The sequence below is a fragment of the Octopus sinensis genome, linkage group LG18 (genome assembly GCF_006345805.1).
Source record: "Octopus sinensis linkage group LG18, ASM634580v1, whole genome shotgun sequence".
Lineage (NCBI taxonomy): Eukaryota > Metazoa > Mollusca > Cephalopoda > Octopoda > Octopodidae > Octopus > Octopus sinensis.
In genome coordinates this window covers 1,867,274-1,874,398 of record NC_043014.1, presented here as the reverse complement: position 1 = coordinate 1,874,398, position 7,125 = coordinate 1,867,274, and positions in this window count along the sequence as shown.

Here is a 7,125-nt window from a genome sequence, read left to right as displayed (position 1 = left end):
GCCTTTCATCCTTTCGGGGTCGATAAATTAAGTACCAGTTACGCACTGGGGTCGATGTAATCGACTTAATACCTATGTCTGTCCTTGTTTGTCCCCTCTGCGTTTAGCCCCTTGTGGGTAATAAAGAAATAGGTATGTTTTCTTCCCCGGAGACTCTGTCTCTATGTCTAACAAATATTTCCACAACATGGCTACCTCTTCAATCAATAACTACATTGTTTCTATTCAGCATCTAAACACCGTGTCCGTCTCTTCACGACGGCTATCCATCCATCCATCCATCCATTCATCCATCCATCGATCCATCGATCCATCGATCCATCGATCCATCGATCCATCGATCCATCCATCCATCCATCCATCCATCCATCCAGTAAAAATTGTCACGCTGACTCGGTATTTAGTCAGTATCTGTACACTTTATCTATCGACTAAACAGCTGTATATTGTCACTACCCGTGTAGTCAAAATCTACATGCTGTCTGTGTATTCAATCAGTGTCTGCAAACTCTGTCTGTCTGTCCGTGTGTCCGTCTGTCTGTCCGTGTGTCCGTCTGTCTGTCTATCTATCTATCTATCTATCTATCTATCTATCTATCTATCTATCTATCTATCTATCTATCTATCTATCTGTTTGTCTATCTATCTATCTATCTATCTATCTATCTATCTATCTATCTATCTATCTGTCTGTTTGTCTGTCTGCCTGTCTCTGTCTCTGTATCTGTCTCTCTCTCTCTTTCTCTCTCTCTCTCTCTCTTTTTCGCGATCCCTTTTGATCGGAATTCGCCCTCCTTTCCCCCCTTCTCTTCTTCCCAAAGAGAAAAGCTCTACCTTGTATCTTATCCCTTCTGTGTTTAGCCCTGCGTGGCCAATAAAGAAATCTATCTATCTATCTATCTATCTATCTATCTATCTATCTATCTATCTATCTATCTATCTATCTATTTATCTATCTATCTATCTATCTATCTATCTATCTATCTATCTGTCTATCTATCTATCTCTATCTCTCTCTCTATCTAGTTCACAGTTATATATTGTGTCAAGCCAACCTACGCACTCCGTTTGTGTATCTAGTCAGCATCTGCACTCTGTATCCCTCTAACCAGCTGCTATATATACATGTGCATTGTGTTAGTCTGTCTAGTCAATATCTACACACTGTCTATGTATACAGACAGCACCAACACACAGCATCTCTCTGGTTCCCAGTTATATATTGTGTCAAGTCAACCTACACACACAATGTATTCAAATCAACATCTACACACTTGTCTGCCTCTCCTCTTAATATTTGCGCGATGTATTCATCTATCCATTCAGCATCTTGACATTGCTCCCATCTGTCTAGCGAAAACTAACGAAATCTCTGTTGCCCAGTCAGTATCTACACGCTGTCCGACTATACAGCCAGCAATTAGACATATAACTAGTGTGTCCATCCATCTACTGGACACTGTGTGTGCGCAATTAACACACCCACCCACACACATTATCTACGCACTGTCCATCCCGTCACTGTGTCCGTCCAGTCAACATCTACATACTGTGTCTACACACTCAACGGCTACACACTGTCTTTATCATTACAACATCTACACCGTGTCTCTCTAGACAATGGCTATACTTCATGTCTTTTCATTCAGCATCGACATATTCTTTTCTGCTCTAGGCACAAGGCCCGACATTTTCGGGGAGGGAGCTTGTCGATTACATCGACCTCAGTACGCAACTGGTACCTAATTTATCGATGCCGAAAGGATGAAAGGCAAGGTCGACCTCGGTGGAATTTGAACTCAGAACGTTATAAGTCAGACGAAACACCTATTTCTTTATTACCCACAAGGGGCTAAACACAGAGAGGACAAACAAGGACAGACAAACGGATTAAGTCGATTATATCGACCTCAGTGCGTAACTGGTACTTAATTTATCGACCCCGAAAGGATGAAAGGCAAAGTCGACCTCGGCGGAATTTGAACTCAGAACGTAGCAGCAGACGAAATACCCATTTCTTTATTACCCACAAGGGGCTAAACACAGAGGGGACAAACAAGGACAGACAAACGGATTAAGTCGATTATATCGACCCCAGTGCGTAACTGGTACTTATTTAATCGAACCCGAAAGGATGAAAGGCAAAGTCGACCTCGGCGGAATTTGAACTCAGAACGTAAAGACGGACGAAATACCCATTTCTTTATTACCCACAAGGGGCTAAACACAGAGGGGACAAACAAGGACAGACATAGGTATTAAGTCGATTACATCAACCCCAGTGCGTAACTGGTACTTATTTAATCGACCCCGAAAGGATGAAAGGCAAAGTCGACCTCGGCGGAATTTGAACTGCGTGCTAACGTTTCTGCCAACTCGCCGCCATAAGGAGTTACATATTGTATTACTTAAAAGAGCGTGGTTGGGCACCATGCTGTTTGCTGTCCACCAAATCCCTTCCCAAGGCATTGGTCGGCCCAGGGCTGTAGTAGAAGACACTTGCCCAAGAGACCGAGTACTGGGACTGAACGCAAGACCACTAACAGCAACTGCACTAGCAAGAATAATGTTAACACTAAGAATACCATCGACATTATCATCATCGTCATCATCGTCATCATCGTCATCATCGTCGTCATCATCATCGTCGCCGTTGTCTTCGTCAGCATCATCATCAGCAGCATCAGCATCATCATCATCAGCGGCAGCAGCAGCAGCCTCGTCACCCTCATCTCCGGTTACAACATGTGGCTGTGTCGAGTACGACGACAGACGTGTCATGTATCCCGTTCTGCGGTTTGCATCAACCGGATCCGGGTAGCATAGGGGTAGCATGGGAGTGGCATGGGGGTGGCATGGGGTGGCATGGATAGCGTTGAGAGTTGCTATGGAGATTCTTATTTCGAACTGTTTTCATAAGAGACGACAACAACAACAACAACAACAACAACACCAAAGACCCTAACGACAACAACAGCAGCAACAACAACACAAACACCACTGACAATTCGCTTCCAATACAGGCACAAGGATAGCATTTTGAGGGGAGGGGGCTAGTCGATTATTCAGAATCTCAATACTTGATAGGTACTTTATTTTATCTACCCCGGAGGGATGAAAGGCAAAGCTCACCTCAACGAGATTTGAACCCAGATTGTAAAGAGCCAGAAAACTACCGAAAGGCATTTTGTTCGACGCTCTCACGATTCTGTAAACTCGCTGTGTTAACAACAACAGCAACACTAATAACTGTTTCAAATTCCGGCACAAGGCTGTGCTAGCGGTTTCGAGGGGAGGGGCTAGTCGTTATCACTGACTTCCTTATTAAACTGCTTCTTTATTTTGACGAAAGAAAAAGTTTACCTCTACTGGGATTTGAACTCGGAACTAAAAGAGCTTTTTGCCGACGCTCTAACGATTCCGCCAGCTTTCCACCTCCACAACAACAACAACAACAACGACGACGACAACGACGGCAACAACAACAACAACAACAACAACAACACAATGATTTCACATCAGGTTATCAATTTGGTGCTGGTGGTGTGGGGATGGGGGGTAAGTAGAACAATACATCGACCCCAGTGCATTACTGGTACTTATTTTATCTACCGCAAAAAATGAAACACAAAGTCAACCTCGGCGGAATTTGAACTCAGAACGTAATAAGTCAGATGAAATGCCGTTGGGCATTTTGTTCGACGCGCTGACGATGGAAGGCAGTCGATTACATCATCCTCCAGTCCTCAACTGGTACTTATTGTACCGCCCTCGAAAGGATAGAAGGTAAAGTCGACCCCGGTAGAATTTGAACTCAGAACGTAATGAGTCGGATGAAATGCTGCTAAGCACTTTGTCCGGCGTGCTAACGATCCTGCCAGCTCGACAATACTAGTAATAACAGTATTGTAGATAACAACAACATTAACAACGCTAACCACGATAGAACAGCAGAACTAAATTGCGACAACACCACCACCACCACCAACAACAACAACAACAACAGCAGCCGTCCAAGAATTTGGACCTGGAGATCTCCATTTCCAGCGACTTCGAGGGCCACCTTCCAGTGGTGTCGGACGTCAACGAAGAGCCCTCGACTACAACAAGACGACCAAAGTTTTTTTTTTCCAAGGTCTGGGGTCTCCCGCCCCCTAAGCCCTAGACCATCACCTAATCATCATTACCCGTCTTGTTGCTCAACAAGAACAACAACACCAACAGAAACGGGGACACCTACAAAAAATGGCTGACATCAACTACTAGCAACAGCAGCAACAGCAACAACAATACCAACAAGAGAGTTCCGTGCTGTAGATAAAGTGAACTAGAAACGGGCTGCACTTTCCTAACATCAATAAAAGTATCGCCATTAAATAAGACAATGGCGGAATATTTCAACTGTCGTCTGCCGCAATGAATTCATCCATTCAACAGCAATTCACCTTATTTAAACTCCATTGCACAGCAGCTTTCCATTCCATTTCAGTTCAGTTTATCGCATCTCCTCATCTCTGTTGTGATTGTTGTTGCTGGTGGTGTTGTTGTTGCTCTTATTGTTAACGTTATGGTTTGTTTTTTGTGTGTTTGTTTTTGCTTAACAAACTAAAAGGATTCTGATTAACAAAAGTGAAGAGGAAGGTGTGGTGACAACAGCCGACTGCATTGTCCATTAACGTCCAGTAATGGCGGCCTGTAGAAGATTTGAATAGAGTGAGAGAGGTGGTGGTAGAAATTTTGGTAGAGGTGAGAGTAGAAGTTGTGATAAGGGTTGATGGCGGCGGTGTTGGTGGTGGTGGAAGACATTGTGGTAGAGGTGAGAGTAGAAGTTGGGATAAGGGTTGATAGCGGCGGTGGTGGTGGTGGTGGTGGTGGTGGTAGTGGTGGTGGTGGTGGTAGGTGATGGTGGTGGTAGTGGAAGACATTGTGGTAGAGGTGACAGTAGAAGTTGGGATAAGGGTTGATAGCGGCGGTGGTGGTGGTGGTGGTGGTGGTAGGTGATGGTGGTGGTAGACATTATGGTAGAGGTGAGAGTAGAAGTTGTGATAAGGGTTGATGGCGGCGGTGGTGGTGGTGGTAGTGGTGGTGGTGGTGGTAGTGGTGGTGGTGGTAGTGGTGGTGGTGGTAGTGGTGGTTGGTGGCGGCGGCGGCGGCGGCGCGGCGGCGGCGGCGGCGGCGGCGGTGATGGTGATGGTGGTGGTGGTGGTGGTGGTGTAGAAGTGGAGAGGCGGCCCACAGCACAGTTTGTTTGACGCTAATTGATAATGGCTGAAGCGTAATACGAGCGTGACGCTGGAATATTCTACACACATGAATAGATTGATAAATGAGGGAATTGATAAATGATAAATAAGAAAATTAGACAGAGACAGTCTTGTGGATGTTGTCCAGGTGGACACCGCGTAGACATCGAGACAGACACGGTGAGCAGAGGGATGGACGGTGCGTTGGTGTCATCTTGGTAGATATCGTGCGTAGATGTTCGCTGCAGAGACACGGTGAGTCGATGTTGACTTGATGGAAGTACAGCATAGATATCTAGATAGATACAGTGTGTAGATGCTGTGAAACAGAGCACAGCATATGGACGTTGAGTGTATAGCAGGGAACAGAGGTTGACTGAGTAGAAATTGTCTACGAGGCAGACGCACAGGAGAGATAATCACTGCATTGATGTAGTGGAGCGCGGTTGACAAGATAGACGCAGTGTATAGATGTCCGAGGTGAGCTGGCAGAAACGTTAGCACGCCGGGCGAAATGCGTAGCCGTATTTCGTCTGCCGTTACGTTCTGAGTTCAAATTCCGCTGAGGTCGACTTCGCCTTTCATCCTTTCAGGGTCGATTAAATAAGTACCAGTTACGCACTGGGGTCGATATAATCGACTTAATCCGTTTGTCTGTCCTTGTTTGTCCTCTCTGTGTTTAGCCCCTTGTGGGTAGTAAAGAAATAGGTATTTCGTTTGTCTTTATGCTCTGAGTTCAAATTCCGCCGAGGTCGACTTTGCCTTTCATTCTTTCGGGGTCGATTTAAATACGTACCAGTTACACACTGAGTTCGATCTAATCGACTCAATCCGTTTGTCTTTCCTTGTTTGTCCCCTCTGTGTTTAGTCCCTTGTGGGTAGTAAAGAAATAGGTATTTCGTCTGCCGTTACGTTCTGAGTTCAAATTCCGCCGAGGTCGACTTCGCCTTTCATCCTTTCGGGGTCGATAAGTTAAGTACCAGTTACGCACTGGGATCGATATAATCGACTTAATCCGTTTGTCTGTCCTTGTTTGGCCCTTCTGTGTTTAGCCCCTTTGTGGGTAGTAAAGAAATAGGTATTTCTTTACTGTCAGAATCGAAAGGGCCTACACAAACACCACAAGGTATCTTTCCTGATCTTCTAATAGTTCTGACAATCCATCGCTCTGGACTGGAAATTTTTTTATCGATCCCGAAAGAACAAACGGCTGAGCTGACTTCAGCAGGATTTGAACTTACAGTGCAGAGAATCAGAACAAAGAACCGCAGGTTATTTTCTCATCGTCTTCTCCTACACGAAATCTCAAGAAAATGCCTGGAACGTTATCCGTACTGAGTTACCTTGCTAAGTTATCATAAATTACAACGTCATATGAATGTATTATAGGCTCATGAATATGTAAATTAGTTTGGTAGCATTGACCAATGAACGAGTAATAGGATGTGTGTGTGTGTGTGTGTGTGTGTGTGTGAAAGCATCAAACTTCCAAAGTTCTATTGTTCGCCGAAATAGGCATTCTTGTGGTGTTTTATCCTTGAAAATATCCCCTCGAAGTGTGCGTGCGTACGTGCGTGCGTGCGTGTGTGTATGTGCATGCGTGTGTGTATGTGCGTGTGTGTGTGTGTGTGTGTTAGTGCGTAGATGTATGCGTGTGGGCGCGTGCGTGTATTGCGGTATGTTTTAGTGGATATGCAATAAAGCGAAATTGGGTTGTGTTCTTCTGATGCCTTGGGTATAATAAATCCCGGTTAAATAAACAGATGAACTGTTTAGCATGAAAGACTATGAGGTCTCTGGTGGCTTCCTCCCTCTCTCTCTCTCTCTCTCTCTCTCTCTCTCTCTCTCTCTCTCTCTGTCTCACTCTCTCACCTCTCTCGTA